General features: G+C 40.9%; 1 protein-coding gene across 2 annotated transcripts in view; it reads right to left on the bottom strand.

Annotated features, from left to right (window-relative positions):
* YES1 (YES proto-oncogene 1, Src family tyrosine kinase) overlaps positions 1-27233 on the bottom strand; it is a 68977-nt gene extending 41744 nt beyond the window's left edge. Inside the window, exon 1 of one of the 2 annotated variants that reach the window (XM_032792362.2) lies at positions 26924-27233. The gene's annotated coding sequence lies outside the window, so the exon portion shown is untranslated. Of the gene's footprint in view, positions 1-25898; positions 26047-26923 lie in introns of those variants that run through there. The other variant, XM_032792361.2, reaches the window with a different exon arrangement.
* Positions 27234-27540: the final 307 nt, after the last annotated feature.

Raw genomic sequence — 27540 nt, 5'->3', positions numbered from 1 at the left:
AAAGGGTTCCAATACTGTCCTCAACAGAATTGCACAAGTAACTGAGGCCAGAATTTGGTGCTGCAGTTGGAATTTAGTTGATTTCAATGATTATGCAGACACTAGAATAAAACCAAGCAGTTTCCTATCACACTGCAGCAACTGAAGCGAAGCAAAAATACAGGACTCTGAACACATAATGGGAATAAATCAGTTATGCAAGAAAATGCCTTTTATATTAACTGTATATTTTTTAAAAGTTTTTTTTGATAGGAAAGTTATCTGCAAAGATTGATATAAATTAGTTATTAATTGTGCTTCTTAATTGCTCAGAGGTCATCGATGCTATTACAGTTAGTTTTCTGTATAAAATGATTTTCAGCAAAGATTTGTAAACTTGTTAAAAATTCCTAAATAAATAGTTATAAAAAATTAAGCAGATGAACTTATTACACCTGTCCTCAACCAGCTTGCGGTTCCTTCCGAAATTAGATTTATGTTTCGGTCAAAGTTGGTTCTTGAGGGTGACTGATTTTCTCGACTAACAAGGACCTTTTGAGGGTGCAGAGTCCAGTCCAATCCTGAATATCTACACAGCTATTTTTAGCCCCATAGCCCGATCCCCGTGAGCCCAAGTCAACTGACCTGGGCCAGCTGCGGCCATGCCACAGGTCTTTTATCCCAGCATAGCTGTACCCTGAAAGATACTTGCCACACAAGGTAAGCCCTACTACCTGATCCCAAGGTCCTATGAGATTGTAGTTTCGAGGAGCAGAGGGAGAATAAAGTCTATTTTCATACCAAAAAGAAGCAGGACTAGAGAATGACACAAGAGCTGGGTGAAGCTGAGATTGGTAGGGAGGATTGGGAGTTCCCGCTTCAGATTGTGCTCTCCTGTTTTTGCCTGGTGCATGACCTACGGGATCCACTACTTGCTCAATGCTTACCATGGGAGGTGAACTGTATCTGGAAGTGCTCCATGGAAGCTACAGCATCTGGTGCTCCTCCTGAAGTTATTGTCTATTTGTACTATGGTTGTGCCTAGATGCTCCAACCACACTCAGGGCCCCACTGTGCTAGGTGCCCTACATACATATAACAAGAAATAGTCCCTGCCTTGTAGCTTACAAATCTAAAATGGACAAGTCAGACAAAGGAAGTATTATCCCCACTTTACAGAAAGAAAATGGAGGCATAGATAGATTAAGGACTTGTCTGGCTACATGAGAAAGTTGTATCAGTATGAGTTAACGCATGAATTTGAACCAGCAGTTATACTGTTATAACCTTACGGTGTAGACACATTTTTCTGGTATGAATGCCTTGGACAGAGCACTGGACTTGAACTTAGGAGACCTGGGTTCCATTCTTGGCTTGACCACTGGGCTGCTGGGTGACCTGGGTAAATAACTGCATCTGCCTGTGCTTCAGTTTCCCCATCTCCAAAATGGAGATAACGATGCTGACCTCCTTTGTAAAGCTCTTTGAGATCTACTAATGAAAAGCACTGTAAGAGCTAGATATCACTGCTTTTATTTTATTCACTTTATCTGATACCGTTTAGGAACAGGTTTAAGCTACTAGAATAAGTGCTTCCATAAAGGGAAAGGAAGAATGGCTATACTGAGTAATCATATGGGTAAAACTTTCCCATGTAGACATGCTCTTAATGGCTTATCCAGAGTTACACAGGAAGTCTGTTGCAGAATCAAGAATTGAACCCATATATTCCGAGTACCACTCACTTCACTAGAAAAACCAGCCTCCCTTTCTGCACTGCCATTTGTATGCTCCACTTCAGTTAGGAGCTGCCTACCCAGTGTGAGGTAACTGAACACTGGAGGGGAGGGGGAGGCACAGGTTGCAAAGAGATAGGGCTGCAATAGACACAAAACTGCTCAACAGCTAGGGTTGAGGGTGCCTAAACTGGAGCCAAAAATCCAAGCAGAGAAACATTCAAGTAATTTTAGGGGTTACTTGCAACAACAGATACAAAGTTTTCAAATTAGATTTTTACCGTTAAGTTGTTGGTGTACCCTTCAAGGTTCCCTAGAAGTCAGCATATTGTTTATATTCAAGAAGTGAAATTATATATGAGAGAGACTACTGAATATATTAATTATGTTCTTGGGTGCATCCTAAAAAATCCCCATACAAACCATATTAAATTGTATGTGATACTGATGATTCATTTTCCTTACTCCAACAGCCAAGAATCCAAGAGATTTTTTGCTAAAACTACAGGTTGCAAAAGAATTTTTTTTTTTTTTTTTACAGCAGACATGTGCAACCAGGGTATGAAGGAATAATATTTAAAATAAAAATGTAAATTCATGTCTCAAGAGTGAGATGTATTTTGTGCTGCAGCATACCGTCACCACATGAAATCTTCTAGAGTACTAAAGATACTACAAACACCACCACAATACATGAACCATAAATCATTGCTATTGCTCCACAAAGTCTAGTTAGTGCATTCTTTTCCTTAAATGTACATAGTCAATCAATCAATGCAACAAATACAAGTAACAAGGGAAGAATTCCAATGCTTTTTTGATGCACTTAAAAGCAGTTTAGTCCTATGGATGTTTAGCTGAATGGTTAAAGAACATTTAACAGATTTAAGAGTCTTGCACGTGTGAAAAAGCATGCCAAAAGTTGGTTTCAAATTAAAATAAAAATACGTTATAACTTATCTAAACCACCCTAGTCTACTTCAGACTGACTTTATGAACTACTGCCAGTAACAAAATATACACCGCTACCTTGATATAATGCCACTCGATATAACATGAATTTGGATATAACATGGTAAAGCGGTGCTCGGGGGGAGGGGGCGGAGCAGGGCTGCGCATTCCGGTGGATCAAAACAAGTTCAATATAAACACGGTTTCACCTATAATGCAGTAAGATTTTTTGGCTCCCAAGGACAGCATTATCTCAAGGTAGAGGTGTATCTGGTATTTCTGAAACCTATTTGCAATAGGGCAGCTGGGTGAATCTTGCTCATTTCACAGATTCTATTTAAGCAACTCATTGTTTTCCAAACTTTCTATATTTAATACATTTGTTCTCAAAGGGGGCAGTCCGGGGACAGGGGTGTGTGGATGGGGCAGGGGTCCCAGAGGGACCGTCAGGGAACACAGGGGTTGGATGGGGCAGGAGTCCCGAGGGGGGGGCAAATAGGAGGTTGGGGCTGAGCCATGATCCCCTCCCCTAACCAGCACGACATACAATTTATGAAACCCAATGTGGCCCTCAGGCCAAAAAGTTTGCCTGCCCCTGCTCTAGGCTTTCCTGTGTAGACATATTTTTGCTGTGTTAAGTCTTGGACAAAATAGAGGAAATACATCTCCTCTCCTCTTGTCTTTAGAATGTGAAACTGGGCTATTCTTGGGTTGCTGCTATTACAATGGTATTAAGAGATGTCTTCAGTCCTGGTTAATTCCAACAGCTGAAGGGAGGGAGTTACGCAACTGTGTGCCAGCCGCTGGAAAAGCCTAATCCTTGATCCCATGAATCTCACAAGGCAATATAAATTCCTGCTGACTCAGAGGCCTGATGAATCAAACTTTCCAACTCAGGACAAGCAATTTCAGTAGAATGTATTGTGTATACTAAGTCTGCCATGCTTGATGTTAACAGGAAACCTCATATTGTGCATTTCCTATTCCTTGTCCGTTTCCCTTTGGACAGATCTTCAAATGTATGTGGAAAAAACAAACAGGAATTGCTGCAACAGTTCTAGGCAAAGGCCAAAGACAGACATTATAGAAGGACGAGGAAACAGTGTTGAATGACACCAAAAAACAAAACACAAAACAAAAAAAGACACACACCATAAACTTTTAGTGGTGCTTCTACCCGAAAGAGTGAAGAAAGAACAACCAACCATCCATTTCAAATTCACAAGGAGCGCTGAAGTAACTAAACCACACAAATTTTAAAAATGTAAAATCTTAAGCATATGCCAGCTCTCCCTCTCTTTTAGGGATATGTAACAAAGGGTGCTACACTTGCTCAACAGTCTCTCCCTGTAACTTGGCATTCTGCAGCTCAAATGCCATTGTGCTATCCATATTGCAGACAGTAAAGTTCAACTATCCAGAGAGCACACAAAGCCCTGTAAGTCACTGTGCTCCAGTTTGCAAAGTGAAGCCTACCAACATTTTAGCAACTGCCACTTTCCAGTCCATTCCATCATACAGAGCAAACCAAGGGATTAAGCCTGTAGGAATAAAAGAAAACGGGGAGTGGGGAAGGCCAGGTGTGACAGGTCTAGAAAGCATTACACACCTATCAGGCTAATTGACCCAGATTCAACTTTTAGACACATATTAGTAGCGCCCTACCAAAGTCATGGTCCATGTTGGTCAAAAGATTTTAAAAATAGTAAATGTCATGATTTCAGCTATTGAAATCTGAAGTGTCAAGGTGTGGTAATTGTAGGGGTCTGACCCCAAAAAGGAGTTGGGGGGCTCATAAGGTTATTGTAGGGGGGTTGTGGTACTGCTACCCTTACTTCTACGCTCTGCTGGTGGTAGCGGCGCTGCCTTCAGAGCTGAGCAGCTGGAGAATGGCAGCTGTTGGTCAGGAGCCCAGCTCTGAAGGCAGCGCCACTGCCCGCAGCTGCACAGAAGAAAGGATGGTTTGGTATGGTATTACCACCCTTACTTCTGTGCTGCTGCCCGCAGGGCACTGGCTTCAGAATTGGGCCCTCAGCCAGCAGCTGCTGCTCTCCAGCCACCCAGCTCTGAAGGCAGCAGTTCAAAAATAAGGGTGGTAATACTACAACCCACCACCTAAAATAACCTTGTGATCCCTCCTGCAATTCCCTTTTGGGTGAGAATCCCCAATTTGAGAAACACTGGTCTCTCCCCATGAAATCTGGTCTTGTGTGTGTACTTTTACCCTACAGATTTCACAGGGGGAGATGATATTTCACAGTCCATGATGTGTTTTTCATGACCATGAATTTGATAGGGCCCTACATATTAGTAGAGAATGTTTGTGTTGCATGTTTACATATATATTGTAGGAGGCTGACAATGTAACCAAACAGTTCCTGTCTATCCCAGTGTTCTGTTAATTCATGTAAATGAACTGTGCTTGTAGTGATATCACTGTCTTAATTTCCCTTGGAAGCACGTAGCAAACTACCTGTAAATGGAGGGAGACAGGCAATTGTCTTATGTTAATCCATTTAGCTAATTACCAGTGATACTAGGAAAGAGGAGATCTACTTTAAAAGCTAGGATAAATTATCTATTATTCACCCAAGGACTGCATACTGTCAAGAGGCTGCCCATGAACTGTATTTTAAACACACACACTCACTCTCTTCCCCCCTTGCTATCCTTTTCATCTCAGATCTACTTAAGCTTCATCAGGGGGAGTGTGAGCCGAAAGACTGAAGTCTCCAGTCCCAGCACCCAAATATTAGACATTGGACTGAACCTAAAGACTAATTCTGAAAGAACTCTTTGCAACTCTAAAGCATATCATCTCTACTATGAAACTGACCTAAAATTTCTACTCCTACCTCTATGTATAATGATCTTTTAACCAATACTCTCTCCTTAATAAATTTTAGTTTAGTTAATGAGAATTGGCTGTAAGTATGTACTTGGGTAAGCTGTGAAATATTCATTGCCCTGGGTGAGTAATGTGTCCAATCATTTGGGATTGGTAGAACTTTTTATATGTTGAACACAATTTTCAGTGATCCTCATCATATTTGACTTGGCCGTCTGGAAGGAAGTCCAAGGCTGGGATGCTTTAAGTGAACTTTTTTGGCTTCTGGGTAACAAGCAAGGTTCTGCGGAAGCTGTTTTGTTGCTGGCTTGGTGACTCTAAATATAAGAGCCATCATCAGTTTTGGGGGACTGTCTACCCCATTATTTTCAGTTTGCCCTAATTGAGCAATTGCAGCATGGTCCCCCTAGGATCCGAGTCATACTGAGAAACTGGAATATCAGAAGGAGCAAGTCCTGTGGAAAAGTCAGTTCTCTTTTTATAAACCAAGGAGAAGAGCCAAAAAGAATCAATATCAGTTTACCAAGAAAAAGAAAAATCGGTGCTTTTAAGTGAACATTTTATTGGTGTATTGGCAACCAGCCTTCCAGGTTTAGTCTTATTTTTCCTTCGTCCATTCCCACTCGTATCTATACCTATAAAAATATAAAGAAATCAGCCATTTCAAATTATGAGGCATATGCCACCTTGTTTCAGGTGTATGTAACTCATGTTTAAATATTTACTTAAGGCTAAATAAACATGTTCAGCCCCGTAGTAAGTTTTCTTTTTCTTCTAAACCAGAAAATGGAGCTTGTGGAAGAATTGTTTTAGCTACCAGAATCCTATCAAAAAGAAGAAAGGATGTTTTACCTTTTTTTTTTTTTTTTTTTTTTAAAAGTTTTATAGATTTAAAAAATAGGCTGAGATTTGGCAAAAGTAAGTTTGGCAAGTGACCAGTTCATAGTTTATTCACAAGAGTTTTTGGAGCGTTGAAAGCTGGATGACAAAAATATTTAAATTATGAGTAATAGATAGTAAATGAACAACTTTTAAGAGACATTTAATAATGCATTAAACAAGTACATTGTGAAGACAAAACACTGCATGTCTTCAAACACTTGAGGCATGTATTAACAGAGGGCTGAAACATACCCTGTAGCAATGCTGTTATAAGATAGCTCTAACTCAAAGCTGTTTTAAAAATATGTCTATTTTAAAAAGCATTTAAAAACAAACTAATTTTACCACGGAAAAAGTTGTTCACAAGGAAATCATAAAACAAAAGTAGTGTGTATGTGTTTAAAACAGCATTTCTGAATTAACTTTTGTAACGTCCTAAAACTTCTTCTCTAATTCCAGTGTCCCAATGCTTATTGGGTTGCTTTTTTCTAGGGGTTCACAGGAACTCCCTACATGCAGGTTTCTTACTCTCTCATTAGAAGAGATAAAATTGGGATCTATTTAATACAAGACATGAAAAAGACACTTGTCTGCTTGAAAGTGGAGAGAAACATTCCCTAGTGGATGGAGGAGGGGTTGCTAAGCCATGAATTTCTGCAGAATTCAAACTTTCAATTTACAAAGGAATAACTTTTAATTCTTATGGTTGCAAATGTCATCTTCCAAGTAAGTGAGAATATGGTGTTATCTTCCCCTCAGGGTGAATCTAGGCCAGCCTGCATGTTTTTTAAACATCACTGTTTTTGTCCCCACTATTTGCTAAATGCAGTGAAACTGTCAAGAAGCACATCAATTTAATTCTTCTAATATTTTACCAATATATGAACAGCAGCATATCTAGGCTCCGCAGCTATTCACAAGGGAGAAGAACCCAAAAATATTGAGATTGGGGAGGAGTTGCAGAGAACCCAATATACACCCCTATAGCCACCAAGAGACCATGATGCAGTATTGATACTCCCATTTGCAGTTGTGGAGAGAAAGACAGCATGAGAGTAGAAAAGAGACCCTTAAAAGGGGAAGCGTGGTAGTTATGGCACAATGAGAAATGAATATGATTTTTCCAAGTTCTGACTCAATGTGAAAAGAAACTCAAAATTAAGTGTCCAATCCTGTGATGTTCTGAACTCCTTCAAATATTCTTGACTTGAAAGTGTTAGAACAGATACCTCAATCACTAAAAACAATTCATAAGAGAAAAGCAGAGACCCTTCACTAAACTGATGTAACAATCAGTTGGGCAAGTACTCTTATTTAATAATTCAATTGTTTTCTCCCCTCCTTAAAATAAAGCCTCATGATCTAATTCTCAGAGGTATCAAACTCCTACTGGCTTCAATGGGAATTATGGATGTTCTGCAGCTCAGAAAACTGGGCATAGTTATTAAGGCTATTACTGAATGTTAATGGATGTAACAGTTTAACCCTACTCCTCCCATGTCATCCCCCACACACAGCCTATTAAATGAAATATTTCTAATTTCCCTGTGAGTTTGTATACTCAGCAGGTTGCTTTGAAACGTCAATGGTTTCTGAATGACCTAAGCAAACATATTCCACAATGAAACGTCCTTAATCAAGAATATAGAGTTAGAGAAAAATAAACAGTTCCAAAAAACCACTAATGCAGTATTTTGAAGAAAGCACACAACAGGAGTTTGTACCACACAGCCGAAATACATGTTGTACAAGGATCCTGGCCTCCAGTGCTAGTAATGTTATTTGAGCAATAATTATGTGAGTTTACAATAGTTGTGATTTAAGAAAGAATCCATTTCAGAAGGTTGTGCAACCACTTTGCCAATGAAACTTTATTATCTCATTTACAAAACATTCTAAATTTGTATCTGGAATTGTTTAAATTATGCTTAGTTAAAAATTAGCAGGCACTACTATTTTCCCCATACACAGTGGTCAGAACTGTCCGTGTGTGGGGGGGGGGAAAGGGGGGGAAGAGCAAATCTTTCAATAAAAACCCCAAACATTTGACATCTTCATGATAATTATAAACATACTAAATATCAGAATGTATTTTAAAATAATACAACCATATACAGAAAGTCATATGGAAAATTTATAGGATGGTTTCTGAAAGAATCTCTCTCAAACAAAACTGTATATATAGCTGGATCAAAATATATGAATGGCTATGATTTACAGTCTTTTAATCAGTCCAAAAATAAAAAATTGTGCTTCTGAAGAAAATTAGGACTCTGAAGGAATCAAATTCAACAACAAGCAAACACAATGGGGAAAGGAAAGAGAAAGTGGTGTAAACTTAAAAAAATATACCAACTCCAGAAATTTTATTTTTCCATTCTTCTTTATATATAATCAATTATGAGGAAATAAAATGTAAAAATCCCAGCTGATTTAACCAAGTATGATCATGGCATAAGGAAAATGAAGGCAGTCACATTAAACAGCAATACCATCATTGCAGCAAATAGGCAGTATTTTTCTAAAAATCAGCGCTCCTATTCTATACAAATATGCCTTTAAAAAAATTTTTACACTTCTCCCCCATTAGCGGTTATAAGGATCTCGGTTATTTCCATGATCAGAATTCTATTTTTCTATGGCGTATTCAGTCAGATTTTGCACAGCCCCATTTGTGGGAAGGGAGGGTAGGACAAAGGTATCCTTTGGTTTCTACCTAACTCACTTGCCTCCCACCAACTACTTTTCCACTGAGATGTGGCACAATTTTACTCTGAGCTCTTCGGAGTCCAGGAATTGATTTTTTAAAAAATTAGTCAGTGGGAAGGGACAAAAAAAAATTCTAAGGAAACATACAGTGTGTCAGTTTGGAATGTAAAAACAACTAAGAATCTGCAAGTAAAATAAACTTAATTTTCTTTTTGCAAGCTTACAAGGCAGACAGCCTTTTTGGTTTATGTTTATACAGCACCTAGCACAACTGGGTCTTGGTCTATGACTAGGGTTCCTAGGCACTATGGTAATACAAATAATACATACTTAATTGAAAATATCACTTTTAATCATCTTAGGCGTTCTTAGCAACATAGATATATTGTAAACATTTACTTTAGTTAAGTCCAAAGTGTACTTTTGTAATACAAAGTTAAGAACTACATAACTCAAACTTTTCAGTAACAATTAACATTTTTTGAGTTTTAAAAAATGTGTAATCAAGTGTATATGCACTATAGGTAAATATCTTCTTAAGCCAAATATAGCATAATGACTTAAGAAAATTATTACTACATATACTACCACCACTTTGGGATTTTTGGTTGACCCAGCACAAATTAGTCTGGGATATATAGCCTAAAGGATTCTGGGAAATCGTTCACAGGGGAAAAAGTGAGTGGTTTTAAAGTTGCAAATAAAAGGTGACCACAGATACCTTGAATGGATATCCCAATTGGCATTTCCCATTTCTACTGCTGTTCTAACATCCCCAAATTTGTTTTTTTTTCAAAATTACAGAAATTATGCATTTTCTGATTTTCAAACAGAACATCAGAAATTCAACCCCCTTTTTAAAAAAATATGAAGTCTATTGTACAATTTTCTAGCATTCAGAAGATGTAAACATTCCAAGAAAAAATGCAAATTTCTAAGCACTCTCTTTGTTACGATCCAGAACACGAAATTTTATTTCAAGTGGACCACTGCAATCTTTGGCCACATTTACTGAAGAAAAATTCTCTCTGCCCCACCCATTAACTCTAAAGAGTATTATTCCTTGAATGTATGCTCATAAAAGGATGAGCAGTTCAATCATCTTAACAGTTTGTTTTGTCTTTTATAGTAGGGCAACCCCCCCACCCCAAATTGGCAGGTGAAGTGTGAATCATTTATTTTGTAAATGAGATTCTCTAATAGCCTGTTTGTAAAGAAATATTGCTTTTAAAACATTTAATTAAAGTACAAAAATTCAGAACTCTTGCAGAAATCACCCATTTGGTAGCTTTAGACACTAAAGAAAATATGAAAGTTATCAAAAACATCCAATATTTGACATACATTGGACTATATATATTCAGTGGTTATATGAACCTGCAGTTTTGTTCACAGAAGTTTTCAAATGAAACCTGAATCTCAAAGCCAAACTCGCCAAGTTTTTCTCAATATCTATACAAACACACCGAATTTAGCCTTATTGTCCATTCAAAACCAAAGATCCCTTCCCAAGATTTGAAAATAAACCCAGACTTACTAAGTGCTCTCAAGCCTTTCAGTAAACCAGGCCCAAATGGTTTCATTATGACATTTTTGCTCGCTTCCAATTAGATTATTATATTTCTTTAAAATAACACAATGTACTTCAGTCTTTCCCTATCCCTGTCTATAATTTTGACATATAAAATGTAATAGACTAATGGAAATATAATTGACTATTAATAATGCTATAAAACAATATCTTTGAATTTAACATTTTAGTGTAGGGCTGGGGGGGCGGGGGGAGGACGGGGAATCCACCCACACACTATGGGCAAGAAGATTACCTTGACAAGTGAGGGGCTTATACCCTCAATTTCTGCAGAACTTTTCAAAACAAAAGAAAAAATTAAGTTTTAACACTACGGTTGCAAAAATCAGCATTGCAAAAATCAACATTCCATATGTGAAAGAATGAAGGGCCAGGATGTCTTCTCAATTCAGGTCCTCTGATGCTGTTGGGTTTTTCAGATAGCAGTGAAATTAACAAAATTCATGTCATTTTCACTGGTGCTATGAAGAACCCTGTGGCAGCTATGAAAGTGACAAGATCACATAAATTCCACTATGATGTTGTTTGGTGGAAAAAATGCACAGAGGAACACACTGGTATAGTCACAGAGATGAAATGGAATGGAAAAAGCTGAGAGAAGATCAGAATTGTAGAGCACATCCCCAGGAGGCTGTTGATAGGAAATGGTAAGACAAAAAGTAAAAACAAAAAGATAATTCTCTCTTTCAGAAGCCAGATGGAGACAGCTTTGTCTCATCCTCACCCTAGTTCTTTCTGTTGCCCTATATCCTGCTCCCAATTTCTCACACTATAAAAATGAGTATTTAAGTCTTAATTTATAAAATAGGTTATTCTGTTAGCAGCCTGGCTGCCTTTACAGCAATTACAATTGACAATCTCATATCACTCATAGACTGCTCACTCCATCATAGGTAGCTAAACAGCTATCCTCCACCAAACTTCTACAAATTAGTCATTTTATTCCCTTGATTCCCTCCCATGGGTTCTGTTATTAATTCCCATCTTTCCTTATACCTCCTGACTCTATTATCGCCTCACCCCAGACCTCACGGCCCTCTGGGTGACACCACAACTTCTCCCTGGATTTTCTCCTATCTTTCTTCCCATGTCTTCTCTCCAGGCTGTAGTGTAGATAAAGATGTGTGTTAGACCTCTGGCTGACACCACTTCAAGAGGAGAAAGGGGCACTGCACCAGGATTCAGCACTGTGTTTTCTTTCTACCTTGCAGCCAGCCATATAGTAGGAAAGCAGCCAGAAACTTCTGTCCTCTCCCTCTCCATACACAGTTTATCAAAGGGGTTTGGGAAGGAAAGAGGAATAAGATGGTGATGTTTAGGTTAGGTGTTTAATAAGGCTGCATTTTGCCAAGGTCAGCTTCTTAAATTAATTTAAGTTTTCCCACCAGTCACAGGTGTTTCCAAGATACTGCATTCTCCAATAGTAGTTTGGTTAAATAATATTTCAGTTTTTAACACTTATCTGTTAAAGTACACATGGAAATTAGTCATGTAGACTACAGCTCTGCTTTTACACTGTACCACACATCTGACAGTGTTTCAAGCACACATTGTGTTGTTATTCAATAGTGGAGGAGCATATTACAGATGAATCTTCTATTCTCTCCATCAATTTAGTGGTGCACTTCCCAAAAATGTCCATTTTAAAATGATATTCCACATTTGATCAGAATACTGCAGCTCTGTTTGACCAAGGAGCATTGTCTAGCTAGTTTCTTGGACTTGAACTCGCACTGAAAAGGAACAGTGGATTATAATATATTACACACATAAATTTGGACATAATCCCAATCATATTACTACAATTTTCTGGCAATTGAAATTTTGGGCCAACATTGGTAGACAGTGTCCATTTAAAGACTCTTTCACACTTGTGCAAAGTTAAAACAACTTGGCACTCTCTCTGGTAGCCAATTATATCCTTTAAGTAGGAACTCTATTCATTCAACTGAATTGCTGCATTAAGGGGCACAGTTGGTTGGCATGGAGAGGATTGGGTTGATTGACAATGTCCTTTACTCACAAAGAAATTGCAGCAAGAGTTTCTAAAAATCACAGTGGGTGTCTCAATAGATTAAGCTAGCTGAAGATGATACAAGTACAGAATGTTTCCGGGGAGGAGTTGAAGATTCAGTGCATTTCATCATTCCAAAAGTTACTTTTGTGTCTTGTTCTTTTAAATTTGAGCTACTAAATTTACAAACTCCTGCTTTGACTTTTAACTCAGCACAAGCTACAATATCAGCATCAAAACACGTGCTGAATCTGTAGAGTATGATTTGTGGGATTTCTGCAGAACTACAGATGCTTGACTGAGAATTTTGTGGATCTTCGTTCTTACATTTTATGGTATTTCATTATGCCCATAACATTTTGATATAAAAAAGTACTCAAATTAGGCTCTAAGTTTTTTTTAAAATTCAAAATTTCAAATGATTACAATCATTCTTTTTGTCCCCAAGTAAAATCATATAGTGCTTACGGAAAGAAATCAGAGTGATCTATTAAATGAATGCTTCCAATAGGTGGAATCATTAAAAAAAATATTGTATTTATGCATGTTGAAATACCGCAAGAAACTAATAAGACACTACTGAATATATAAGCATTGTATTCAAATTGTAAACACTTTTGGATACTTTGGCTTTTGATATCCTTCATATTTACAATTTGGACATCACTGTATAAAATCTAGTAACGATATAGAAGGCCATAACATCTCTTCATCCACTGAAGTTAAAGTTATTCTGGATGAACACTGGAACAAAGGAAGGCAGAAATTTGGTCCAGTTTTTTTTTTTTTTTTTTTTTTTTTTTTTTTTTTTTTTTTTTTTTTACTTTATTTTGTTTTCTTTGAACACACTTCATTTTCCTTCGCACCTGGTAACATTATATAGAGTTGTCCACTAATAAAACACTTTGAACAATAACCACTATGATTATATAACATGAGATATCTGGCATAACTCCAAACATTCAGTATACTGTTTGTTAAAACAAATTGGAATAGTCACGTCAGCATAGTTGTGCAGGCATAGCCCCCTACTGTAGTTGCAGCATACAGAGACAGAAGAGTTCTGCTGGTGTAGGAACACTATCTCCCAAATGACATTAGGCTTGTCCTACTCTTGAAAGTTACATCAGCATGTCAGGGCGTGACTGATAACTACTCTGACAAAACTCTCAATGTAAAGGCAGGTATGTTGACAGAAATGGGCTTCTGTCAATGCAGCTAATGTTTGTGAAGGTGGTGCTCCCATACTGACAGAAAAACAACTACATCCATATTGGTTGTGTCCATGCTAAGGGCTGGTCTACACTGGAAAGTTAGGTCAACACAGCTATGTCGCTCAGGGGTATGAAAAATTAACAACTGGAGAGATATAGCTAAGCTGACCTAAGCCCCAGCGTAGACAGTGTTAGGTCAATCGAAGAACTCTTCAATCAACCTAACTACCATCTCTTGGTAAGGAGGGTTTACTAAAGTGACAGAACCACCTTTTCCATCCCCTGTAGGAAGTGTCTATTCTACAATAGTACAGCTGCCACTGTAGCGGTAGCGTAGACATAGCTTAGGGGGTTATGCCAGCATACGCTCTGTAGCGGACATAGCCTAAGCCAGCAGGAGCACTCTTCTGTGCTACGTCTATAGCTATGCTGACAAAAAAATTGCGATGTCGTTAGAGCGTGTCACTGAGTGACATAGTTATGCCAGTAAAAATTTGAAGTGTAGACTGGGCTTTAGAAAATAGGGCCAATTTCACTGCTAGGATAAGCAGATAAAACTTTTCTTTATTTTATACCTCAGTGAAGTTGACTTCAATAGAGTTGCCTCCACTTATTCCACCAGAGAATCTGGACCTATCATGCAAAGCCTAATGCAGCTGGACTTTCATGACAACAGGATCAAGCCCTAAAACAAGTAGGCTAAAATCTCAGCAAATTACACTAGACGCTGACATTTTTCTTTGCCTAATCAGCTAATAAAATTATAGAATTAAATTGGTGTACTGAGCAATTTAAGAGATGGAAAGTGTTATTTTGATTTTGACTGAAATGATGTGACCTGCAAATCAGAAGTCAGTCAGATCAAGGATTTTTTTTTTTTTTTAAAGTTCACTGCATTCAAAGGATTTAAAGTGAAGGATTTACCGTTAAATTTGTCTGCCCTGTCTTTTCAGATTAAAAAGACCTTGAAGCTGAAATCAATGATAATTCCAAATCTCAGCCAAGCATCATAAAAATAACTTCTGAGTTAAACTGTCACAAAAATGGCTCAAAAACGTAAACCATCCACTTGTGCGGATACTGCCTATACTATATAAAAATGAGATGAGTCAGTCTAAAAAGATGAGATATTGTACACATTTCAAAATATAATTCATAAAATAGTAGCGGCAGAAAATACAAGAGAGCTGCATAGTCTAACTTCATTGTGCAGACTACGTTAGGTTAACCATCATTTCACCTTGCACACATCAAATTAAAATAGCATTCAGAAGTCCTACAGCAGCTCAGACTTCTCAGGTGTTTAAAAGAAAGATACCTAAATTTAACCACAACAGTATACTACTTCTACCAACAGATAATATAGCTGCAAACAAAAATGTTCTTTGCACACGTCAGACCTACCCAGAAAAGACAGCTTATGAAACAATTTTATCACTTGTCTCGGGGTCATAGATAAATTGTTAGTTCAGCCAGAACCATAATTAAACACTACTACTTAGGTTTCTATACATTAAGAGCAAATAAATACTTCCCAGAGTTTACAAATGAAAAATGATTTCTTTAAAATTGATAATAATACACAATTCTTCAGATAGGTGGGGGTTTTTTTCCCCAAATTAAAAATAACAGGGGACTTCAAACTCTGCAATTCATAAATCATGCTGGTTTTTTTTTAAATAATTTAAAAATGCAGTGATATTATTGGAATGTTACATGAACATCACTGTAGCTAAGGATCAGTCACCATTTCACTTGATGTATTTGCATTTTTAGATTTTTCATCATTTTTCATTTTTATTTTGCCTATTGAACTGATATACAATCCCATAACACTTTAAGAAAACAGTTTGCAAAAGAAGATTTTATCATTTTCATGCACACTTCTTCCCATCAATGTTCTGCAATGTGCAATTTCAACCAGCTGGTCTTTCAAACTTGTAGATCTTTTTGGCTATTAGAGACCAGACTTGAACCTTACACTCAAGGTAACCACATTGCTCACTACCAGTTTGATACTGCATATATGTATCCTGCAATGGATAAACTATATGAACTGCAACTGAAAGGACAGAAGCTGGAAAACTGAAAACAGGTGCCCTTACAGGTCTGAATGGAGGGGCTGGGCCAAACTTTAGTAGTGTTGGACCATGGGAGTGCAGGACAGGCAAAGGGAGAGAGCAGAGCTGGGCACCCAGGGTCAGGAGGAGCTACCCTAGCTTCAGATGAGAGTGGAGTGCTGAGTGAGGGGCTGGGGACAGGCTAAGAGGGAAGCGTAGAGTGTTGGGGGACAACGAGGTTAGGGGCTGGGATGCTGGGGGCTGCAGCCAATGGGGCTGAGGTATCAGGAGCTGAGGCCAGTGGGCCTGCAGTGAGTTGGATGTATGTCAGGGCTTCTGGGATGTGCGGGGTTTGTCAGAATAAGTGGGGGCTGGTGGAGGGTTGTTGGGGTATATAGAGGGTTGATAGCAGCATTTGCGGGTTTGTGTATTGGGTGAGAGGAGGGGCATTCTGGGAGTTGTGTGGTGTGGGGAATATATGGGCCAGGAGTGCTTTATAGAAACTGGGGAAGAGGATTCACCTTCCTTGGTGTACAGGGGTCCAAAATTCTTTCATCTGGGCCTGGCAATGGCAGACCTCAAATACGTATATTTACATAGTACATGCACAAATGCAAGAGGCCACTATGTTATTAGACCATCAGTTTAACTGATAGTTCTAGATTAATTCCTTAATGGAACATCCTTTACATGACATTGTGTTATTGGTTAAAGTAAATGCTCCTTTTTCTACCCTTAGATAGCAGTAATACAAACACTAATATGTTATGTCATGTATATATGTTGCATGCATTCATTGAAGTGAGGCAAGGTTGGTATGATCACTTTTGAGATTTTTCTTTCCAAGGCGGTGAAAGCGTGTACCTCATAAGCTTTAATGGAAATTTAAAGATTATATGAAAGGAGAAAACAGTGACCCAGCCCTAATTCTAAATTTCTTTTCCTGTGTATTTAAGTCAAATTCTAACAATTTTGTTTCATTGACTGAAAACACCTAACAATACTTATTTTAGAATGTTATTAATTGATCCACAATCAGGAATAGAAGTCCTACCAAAGAAATCAAAGAAGTTCTAATGATTGTGGTGGATAAAGGTTTAATATTGTTATTTAATTACTCTTTAAATACCATCCATCAACAAGCACTTGTTTGTTCTTACAAATAAAACTGTAAGTGTATTAAACAGGCTTTTAAAAGTTCTAGCAGTTACTCCAAGCACTGTATTGTTTTCCTCCCAAAGCTAAGCATGTCATAAGCTTGGCTTAGGAGAAGCAACTAAGGCAGGGGTGGGCAAACTACAGCCCGCGGGCCAGATCCGGCCCCTCAGGGCTTTGGATCCGGTCCACGCGATTGCCCCCTGTGGCGCCACAGGCCTCACACTGCTCTCAGAAGTGGCCTGAACAACATCCCTGCAGCCCCCGGGCTGGGGAGCATTGCCCTTGCCTCCAGGCACGCCCCCCCCCCCGCCATTCCCACTGGCCAGGAACAGGGAACCATGGCCAATGGGAGCTTTGGGAGAGGTACCTGAAGGCACAGCAAGGGCAGCACACGCAGAGCTCTCTGACCTCCCTCCCGCAGGGGCTGCAGCGCTTCTTGGAGCAGCGCGAGGCTGGGGCTGGGAGCCTGTGCTGGCCCTGGTCCATGCCGCTGCCACCCCAGAGCCGCTTTAGGTAAGCGGCACTGGGCCAGAGCCTAAACCCCACCTGCACCCCGCCCCCCAACTCCCTGCCCTAAGCCCCCTGCCTGAACCATGCACCCCTCCTGCACCCAACCTCCTTCCCTGAGCCCCCAGAGCATCCTGCGCCCCAACCGCTGCCCTGAGCCCCATCCCACAATCCGCACCCCTCCTACACACATGCCCTGAGCCCCATCCCGCAGTCTGCACCCCTCCTCTGCCCCAATCCCTTGCCTGAGCCCCTTTCTGCACCCCGCCCCACACCTCAACTCCCTGCCCCAGCCTTGCATACAATTTCCCCACCCAGATGTGACCCTCGGCCCAAAAAGTTTGCCCACCCTTGAACTAAAGGGTGCATCATGACCAATTCAGCTGTCTACCCCCACCCTCCCATTCCTGTTTTTTTTTTCAAAACGGCCAGACATATATTGTAAAGCAGATGAGACCCTGGCTATATTTGTACCATGAAGTTCCTGGTATGATTAAAACATAATTATAGCCTCATCTGTGTTATGAGACTGGGAAGTGCTTGAAACATGTGCATAGAAGAGACAGTAACAATGGAGAACCTGGGTCTCTTCCAGCATGGTTGTTTCTATAGTAATATTAACAAGCCTTAAATATCAGATTGCTAACAAGGACATCTCCCACAAATTTCCTCAGAAATGAGCTATGGGTCTGATCTGCAAAGATTTACACACAAAGTAACTTTGCTCATGTGAACCACCACCTTATCAATGGAGTTTCTCATGTAAGGTTATTTATGTGTTAATCTGCAGAATCAGGCCAGGTAGATAAGTGCTATTCAAGTTCTTTATTCTTTTCCATCCTTCTCTACTGGGTGTTCTTTACACCAGATATTATTCAGTGGGCATGCAGATTTATCCACAGGAGATTTTGCCCTGAAGTACCAACCATTTGTGTGAAGAATCATTTTAAATGCAGCAGCAGCGTCAGTATTTAAAGTGTACATAGCTGAGCTGGTCAACAGTTTGCTTTCATATGAAACATTTTTGAAGCCATGCCTACACTAGTGAGCTCACAATGGCACAGCCGTACCGATGGAGCTGTGCTGCTGTAAGATTGCTCATGTAGCCGCTCTATGCCAATGAGAGAGAACTCTCCTGTCAACACAATAAAACCACCTCAACAAGCGGCAATAGCTATGTTGGTAGGAGAAACTCTCCTACCAACATAGTGTTGGGCACACTACCACTTATGCCGGCAAAATTTATGTCACTCTTGGGTGTGTTTTTTCCCCCACACTGCTGAGCAACATAGATGGTAGCGTAGACATGATCTGAATATCCTAACGTGTAGCACACATCTGAAGCACATTCAAGATCACAAGAAACCCAGCAAGTTGTCTCCACCCCCAAAATGCAAACAGAAAAAGCCACACTGGAAAAAAGTTATCTAATTTCCTGTGCAGCCTCCTAGAGTACTCAAGAAATTGAAAAATAAGTATCAGTCTGAGGTTTTAGTGGTCATTACTTCCTCATCACTCTCTAACCATATCCTGTAACACTACATATTACTACTCCTGACAAGAAAAACAAATCAAAACAAATCCCCATCCTCAGTCCTGACAGCTGAGATTAACCAAGGCACTCTCAATGACAATCCCCACTGTGGTACATCAGGACATTAGAGCTCTCAGAGAAAGGTCCTTGATTTTGGAATTAACTTCTCCTGTTGCCTGACAGACCACGAGGGTCTGTATACTCTTAAAAACACTACAGCAATGGAGGGGTATTCCTGTTGCTGTAGTTCAGAGGTTCTGAAACTGGGGGTCAGGACCCCTCAAGGGGTCACAAGGTTCTTACATGGGGGGTCATGAGCTGTCAGCCTCCACCGCAAGCCCCTCTTTGGCTCCAGCATTTATAATAGTGTTAAATACATAAACATGTTTTTAATTTTTAAGGAGGGGTCGCACTCAGAGGCTTTCTATGTGAAAAGGGTCACCAGTACAAAAGTTTGAGAACCACTGCTGTAGTTAATCCACCTCCTTGAAAGGCAGTAGCTAGGTCGATGGAAGAATTCTCATCTACATCAGGGGTTAGGTTGGCATAGCTACATCTCTTGATGGTGTGGATTTTTTTTACACTCCTGAGGCCTGGTTTAGGTCGAATTTAGCAGTGTTACCTTGATTTAACCCTGGACCTGTCCACCCAACAAAGCCCCCTTTTTTTTTTTTGGACTTACAGGGCTCTTTAAATCGATTTCTTTACTTCACCTCTGATGAGGGGATTAGCACTGAAATCGGCCTTGCTGGGTAAAATTTGGGGTAGTATGGATGCAATTTGATGGTACTGGCCTCTGGGAGCTATCCCAGAGTGCTCCATTGTGACCACTCTGGACAGCGCTCTCAACTCAGATGCACTGGCCAGGTAGACAGGAAAAGGCCCATGAACTTTTGAATTTCATTTCTTGTTTGGCCAAAGTGGCAAGCTGATCAGCACAGGTGACCGTGCAGAGCGCATCAGCATGATGTGCACATTGCTGGGGCACATTGCCCGGGCACATTGCCCGGCCCGTACTTTGTGAGAAATCTCTGACCATGTCTATCCCCTCATCACTCTCGTCACTGCGCTGACGTCGCCTCCTTGCCTGGTTTTGCGCAAAACAATTGTCTGCCATTGCTCTGAGGGGAGGGAGCGGCAACTGATGACATGGCTTACAGGGAATTAAAATCAACAAAAGGAGTGGCTTTGCATCAAGGAGAAACACAAACAACTGTCATACAGAATGCCCCCTCAAAGATTGAACTCAAAACCCTGGGTTTAGCTGGCCATTGATTTCACAAATCAGGTCAATTTCTTGTTTTGAGCCACTCCACCTTTTACAGCTTAGGCTGGCAGCAGATGGTGCAGTACGATGGCTAGCCATTGTCATCTCCTAGGTACTCGGCAGAAGATGCTGCATTACGATTGCTAGCCATCATCATCTCCTGGCTGCTCACCAGAAGACAGTGCAGTATGAGTGCAAGCCATCACCTCCTGAGTGCTCGGCAGAAGATGGGAATGACCTGCTGAGTCACTCCCATATCTGCCCAGGTGCCCTGACTGACCTCACTGAGGTCAACTAAAAGAGCACCCAGGAATATGACGACAATGGCTACCAATTGTAATGCACCGTCTGCTGACAAAAGGCAATGAGCTGCTGCTGTGTAGCCATGCAGTCCCACGTCTGCCAGCACCCAGGAGACATACGGTGACGGTGAGCTGAGCGAGCTCCATGCTTGCCATGGTATGGCGTCTGCACAGCTAACCCAGGAAAAAAGGCACAAAAAACGATTGCCTGCCATTGCTTTCATGGAGGGAGAGGGGGGCCTGACCACATGTACCCGGAACCACCCGCGACACTTTTTGCCCCATCAGGCATCGGGATCTCAACCCAGAATTCCAATGGGCAGCGGAAACTATGGGATAGCTACCTGCAGCGCAACCCTCCGGAAATCGACGCTAGCCTCGGTACTGTGGACGCAAGCTGTTGACTTAATGCACTAGTGTGAGGACACACACAATTGACTGTATAAAAATGATTTCTAAAAAACTGACTTCTATAAATTCGACCTTATTTTGTAGCGCAGACATACCCTAAGGAGACAACTATACACTGAAACTAAGTCTGTTGATCTCCCGGGCACGTGGCAAGGCCAATCCATTTACTCAAACTTTTGCCTGAAGTAATGGGTGGGGGAGGAGCTGTTATTTGCTATTGCTCCAAAGTTCTTAGTTTCTCTCAATGTCAATTTAATTATGCTTTAATCTGCTTTTTAATACACACTTACACTTTTGTAGAGGGAATATTTTGATATCTTGAAAGCACTATTTTAAAACCAAAAACATTAATATAAAACCCATTTATAAACAAGTTTATTTCTGTTACTAACATCTTAGCCCCTGATAATGGAAATAGCCATGCACATGCTTAACTTTATCCATGGGAGTGGTCTTTCTGACTTCAATAGGACTACTAGTGTGCTTACGTAAAAACTTACGTTGCTTGCTAGATGAGCCCTAGCAGAGTCTTTTATTTCAACAGAACCAAGATTTAGCCCTTCAAAACTAAGGGCTTGGCTACATTAGAAATTTCAAAGCGCTGCCCCGGCAGCACTAGTGTGAGTGTAGTCAGAGCCGCAGCGCTGGGAGAGAGGTCTCCCAGCGCTGCTTGTAAACCACATCCCTTACAGGTGTAGAGTGCAGCGCTGGGAGCCGCACTCCCAGCGCTGCCGCCCTGATTACACTGACACTTTACAGCGCTGCATCTTGCAGCGCTCAGGGGGGTGTTTTTTCACACCCCTGAGCGCGAAAGTTGCAGCGCTGTAAAGTGCCAATGTAGCCAAGCCCTAAATCTAAATACTTGACCAAGAAGAAAACAGCATCATTACCATAAAATTGAAAATACACCTGGGAACTTTTCCAGATTTGTTTTTACAGAAGGTGACAACTAATTATGTAATATAGGGCCGTTGAGATCTCAGTCACTGGTTTGAATCTTTCCTAGCACAGAAGCCACAGAAAGTGGTTACCATACCATAACTGTGAAGCGGTTTATATAAAAAGAATCAGCAATTGCCACAACACAAAAGCCACCATTATAAATAGCACCCTTGTTGGCATTCCCAGAGAGGCCAGAGATTTAAGTGAACATGAACATTAGCCTACCTTCTCACTCAAAGACGATGACTCCAGGAGAAGGATTACATCACACTAGTAGGGTGGTGTGGGAAACTGCATTTCCACTGTCTGTGCTGAATCTTCTCTGAGTATTAACATCTTTTACAATAACTGTTCTCAGAGCATTTTCTTCTAGAACCTCTCAAACACAGCTAATGTTTGTTTGGGTTTTTGGGAGGATGGGGGAGGGGGAGAAGAGAGAGAGAGAAGCAGTATGCTATTTGACAGAGCTCATTTAGTCAAACCTAGTAGAATAATCTAGTGTTCTTGTGATACAGTGTTTGTTTTGGCACTGACATTAATTTTTAAATTCTTAACATCAAATTGCTTGTTCAAATTGTTTAGATTATGGAGTTAGTGTAGTCAGTTCAACAAACAGTGAATAAAGATGAAACAGCCTACTTTTCCCAGTAGTGGCTTCAACATCTGGACTAGTCCACCGAAAACGTGTTGCTTATGTTTTTCTTTTGTCCATACATAGTTTTTACAACAGAAAATATAGAACATAAAGTCATGTTACCACTTAATTCATAAAGCTTTGGTTATATAAACTGATATTTGTCACAAAACAGATATTTACTAACTTGTCACAACACCATACATTTACCACAGTGGAACTGAGAACACAGTTCTGATTTACTCTCTTGGAGTTGCTGGAAGTATACTGCATATCAGAACAAGAAGGTAAAGCCTCCTATCTAATCAAAAAAATTGCTTTCTAGAGCAGAAAATTTTCTTGCTCGTTATGTTACATGAATATTGGTAAAAAAAACAAATTGACGTTTTCAAATAATATATTCTGCTGTTCTATATTACTTTGGTTTAATATACCAGATTTAGTGTCTGTAGTTACATGCCAACTGCACTGTTTCCCAATATTCTACAACACTTCAATTGCAATATTTTCCCCTAAAGGCTATCAACCATATTTAAGAAAGAAATTACTGTATATCTGATCTATAAGTCCTCATCTTCAAAGGAAACCTGCACAACACTTTCAAAAGATGAGCCTGGAAGCTTAAATTCATAACTTTGCTAGACACTAAAAACCATGGACTGAATAGACACACTGCATTTATGGCTTTTGTAATCTGTAACCCATGAACAATACTACACCCAGAGCTGCTTAATTTCCCAAACCTGAAGAAAACTTCTGTGTAACCCCAGAAGTTTGTCCTTCTCACCAACATAAGTTGGTCCAATAAAAGATATAACCTCATCCACCCTGTCCCTTTAAGAAAGTTTGGCAGTTTAAAAATATTTTTTTGATGTAGTTCTTTGTTTCTATAGAGCTAAAATACCAGTTTAGTTGCAGGTATAGATGGATTGAGGACAAAAAAAATAAATCCACTTTACAACATAAAATACAAATTATATACACTCTGGGCCCAATCATGCTCCCATTGACATCGATCAACTTCAAAAATTCAGGATCTGAGTCCAAAGTACTGAAAGATTTATAAAAACCAAACAAAAGACCTGAACAATCACTGTCAACTGTTTTACACAAAAGTTTTCTTCTTGTAAACTTAATTGCATGCACTGTACTGTTTTTTCTTTGAAACTTGATACAGTCCTTCTGATGTGTAAGCTTCATTTATGTCAAACACTACCTTGTCCCGGGACTACATATCAAGTACCTGATTATACAAAAGTTTTGTATATGCTTAGCTTTATGCACGTGAACTCAATGGAATCATTTGTAAATAATGTTATGTACATGCTTAGGAGTAAGGCTCGTGCCCAAAGTTCTACTGTTCAGTAAAGGAGTCAATTTTGCAATTTATTAAATCAGCAGAAACAGCTGTGTTAAAACTGTATTACTGAATTTTGGTGGTGACACTAACACTATATCTGAAAGCAAATTTATTGTAAATGTCTGTTTCATGCTCTTACATTTTCTAAAAGAAAAAAATATGGTTTACACTGAAGTTTCACATCTTGGATTTGTGACCAAACGTTAATTCTGTGTGAGAAATGACAAAGTTCTATTTAGTTTTATGAAACTATCAGCATGTAAAAAAGGCAAAACAACTTCATTCCCTGACAATATTCTCTACATTACAAACTGTTTTCAGACAGGTTTGCTCTAGGATCTCTTAAAAAAGAGCTAATTCTAACATGAACAAACAAACTCAGTTTTAAATGAGGACAAAAATTCTTCGGTATGTTTGGGGAAATCTATCTTGAGAATAAAGTTATATAGCGTTACATCGCACATTGATATGAAGTGCTGCATTTTGCGTTGTCAGTGCGCATACAGGTTGTATGGAGTTACATGCACTTGCTTGCATTTATTGCAATATATCCATCTCAATCGAGGCATAAGATGTGTGCGTGTGTATATACATACATACACACACACATATATAGTATGGCCCCTATCTTATGGGAACTCAGGTACATGAGTAACTCTATGCAGTGCAAACAGTCTCATTCAAGTCAAACTGACTACAGACAGTGTATAAAGTTAACGACAAGCCTTTGTAGGATTGGAGGCCTATGCATTCTCTCTCTATATTCTTTTAAAATACATATAAAAGACGACTTAGTGAAGTGTTATGATTGAAAAATATATAAAAAACTCAGCCATTTAAAGTAACCATGCCTCAGCTAGACACACAGATATAATAAGGCCTAACAATGAATGGAATACACAATACTACATAATAATTAGACAGTGGGGCTGAATTAGTTGATTTGGAAATCAATTTTCAATTTCCTGACTTTGCCGGTTTACATTCTCAAGACACACTACTTCTTTAACACAGTTTTGGGTATTTTTGCACTGAACTGACAAAAAAAGCAATTCAACCTTGGCCCATGCTATGCTGGATATGGCTTATTATGAGCCAAGGTGATCAAAATTAAAGTCAAGAAACAAATGCTCTTCCGTGAATACCAGTGTAAAACATATGCTGGAGTAACTACGAGGAGAAAAAGGAAAAAAAAACCTTGACCATACTCCTCCAAGGCGCATGCTGGGAGCTGAAATGCCGAGGAAACTGAAAGGGGTGATAAGTGAAAATGAAAAGTGGAGCCTCCAATGAACTCGTTTGCTCCTTCACCCCCTCGCAAAACAGTGAGACACGTTGTGGTTTTCAATCAAACCAAGCCAGGCAAGGCAGAGACCCCTCTCCCCAGAACAGTTGTTGCCAGGCTTCAAGCGGCCAACAGACAGCAGCCGCTGCCACCCTTGCAAGGAACGGGACTGAAGGGTAGAGGGGAGCCACCAGCGCCCCGCACCTCACAGATAGTCCCCGGGGGCGCAGCCACCCCCCAGCCAGGCCAGACATACGGGCTCTGCTCCCCGCTGGACAGGGAAAAGTTACCGGGAACTTTCTGTCAATCCAACGGGGGCAGTGGAAGGGGAAGGGGGCGGGACGCCGCCCAGCGTCCTGCCGGGCACACAGCGCCGGCGGCGGGGAAGGGGCTCGCCCAGGGCAGGGGAGGTAGCCACGCTGACTGGGGGCTCCGGAGAGGAGGGACCGGGGCCTATCGCTCTCCGGGCGCCGCCGCAGTCTCTCCAGGGGTGAAGGCGCGGCTGGTTTCTCACCTGCTCCTCAGCCGCTCCGGCGCGGAAGGATTTGAGCCCCCTGCTCCTCCCGGGGCCGCCGAACCGGGCAGCGAAGGGGGGAGGAGGGATGCGGACGCGCTCTGCTTACGGAGACTCGCTGCGAGGAGGAAGCTCCCCCGCCTTCACTGGCGCTGCGGCCGCCCCATGCGCCCGGGGAACCTCCCCCTCCAGACCGCCCGCAGCCCGACTTAGAGGCCGCGGGGAGGAGCCGGGCGGCGGGGGCGCTCCCCGCCCCAGCTCCCGCTCAGCGGAGGGCGAGTTCAGCGTCCCGACCTAACATGGCGGCGGCGGCGGCGGCGGCGGCTCCTCCAAGTGTTACCGCCGCAGTCGGGGTCTCCCTAGCAGACCCTAACCAGAGGGGGCGCCCCCGCGGCCAGGGCAGCCCCCCTGTCTGGGAGGCTCGGGAGCGGGGCTGGCCCTGGATTTGGGGGGACACTAGGGTAGGCAACGGTCAAGGAGCTGCAGCAGGGCGCAGTATGGGTGGGGGGGCTCCAAGTGTTTGCGGGGTGGGATGAGGCGGCAGGGAGGGGGTTGCAGGAGGTGGCGCTGGAGCAGTTTGAAGGGCTTTGTAGGGATTAGTTATATGGGCGCGGGGGGAGCACAGGTTTGGGGAGACGTTTTAGGGATTTTTTTATTGGAAATTAGGAGTCAGTAGCGGGGAATCAGCCCCGGGAGTTTTTTGGGTGTGGGGGGGGGGGAATTAGGAAGAGCAGCAATAAAGTAGAGTGTGTTAGGAGGAAGAGAAGCTTTGGGACTTCTTTTTAGAGGGGTGGAAGAGGTGCAGAGCAGGTCCCAGCAGAGCTTTATTTTCTCGTCTTTCTTTTCTCCACTGTACCTTACATTAGGACTGTGACTAATTCAGTGAGTAAGTTTTTAAATACAGATATTAAATCTTTCCAACGACAAAATTCGTAGTGAGAGAGTCCTTTAAAAATTGCTTTAAATTATTCCCCAAGTCTGCAAACAAGTAAGATTTGGATGGCTCCCTGTATTTCAGTCTTTACCTTTTTTTAAACTTGTTCAAGTGAAACAGAAGAGCCGTCTTTGTCTTTCAGAAGTGCTTCTAGTAGGGCTCCTGCTGAGGGCGTTTACCACTTGCAGACCAGAGTAGGAAAAGGTCAAAGTGACACAACAGAATACAATAAATAAACGTTTGAAGTAATGTGAGATTAGCTTTTACATCATCACTTCCTGCAACTTCAATTTCATGATTTAGCATTTCACATGTAATTAGTCTAAAGTAATAACAAGCAACAGTTTGTGAGGAAGAGGTGAACTTCAGTCTGCACAAGGGGAATTACCTCCTGCCTATTACTGGCCTTAATCTGTTGACAATTACTTTCATCATGATTTTTCCAGTATTGATAATAAGCTTATACCTAAGAACAGAAGAATGGCCATAGTGGGTCAGACCAAAGGTCCATCTAGCCCAGTATCCTGTCTTCCAACAGTGGCCAATGCCAGGTGCCCCAGAGGGAGTTAACAGAAAAGGTACTCAATAAGTGATCCATTCCCTGTTGCCCATTCCCAACTTCTGCAAACAGGCTAGGGGCACCATTTCTGCCCATCTTGGCTAATAGCCATTGATGGACCTATCCTCCATGAACTTACTAGTTCTTTT

The sequence above is a fragment of the Chelonoidis abingdonii genome, chromosome 2 (genome assembly GCF_003597395.2).
Source record: "Chelonoidis abingdonii isolate Lonesome George chromosome 2, CheloAbing_2.0, whole genome shotgun sequence".
NCBI classification, from domain to species: Eukaryota; Metazoa; Chordata; order Testudines; family Testudinidae; genus Chelonoidis; species Chelonoidis abingdonii.
This window is presented reverse-complemented; position numbering and strand designations above follow the sequence as displayed.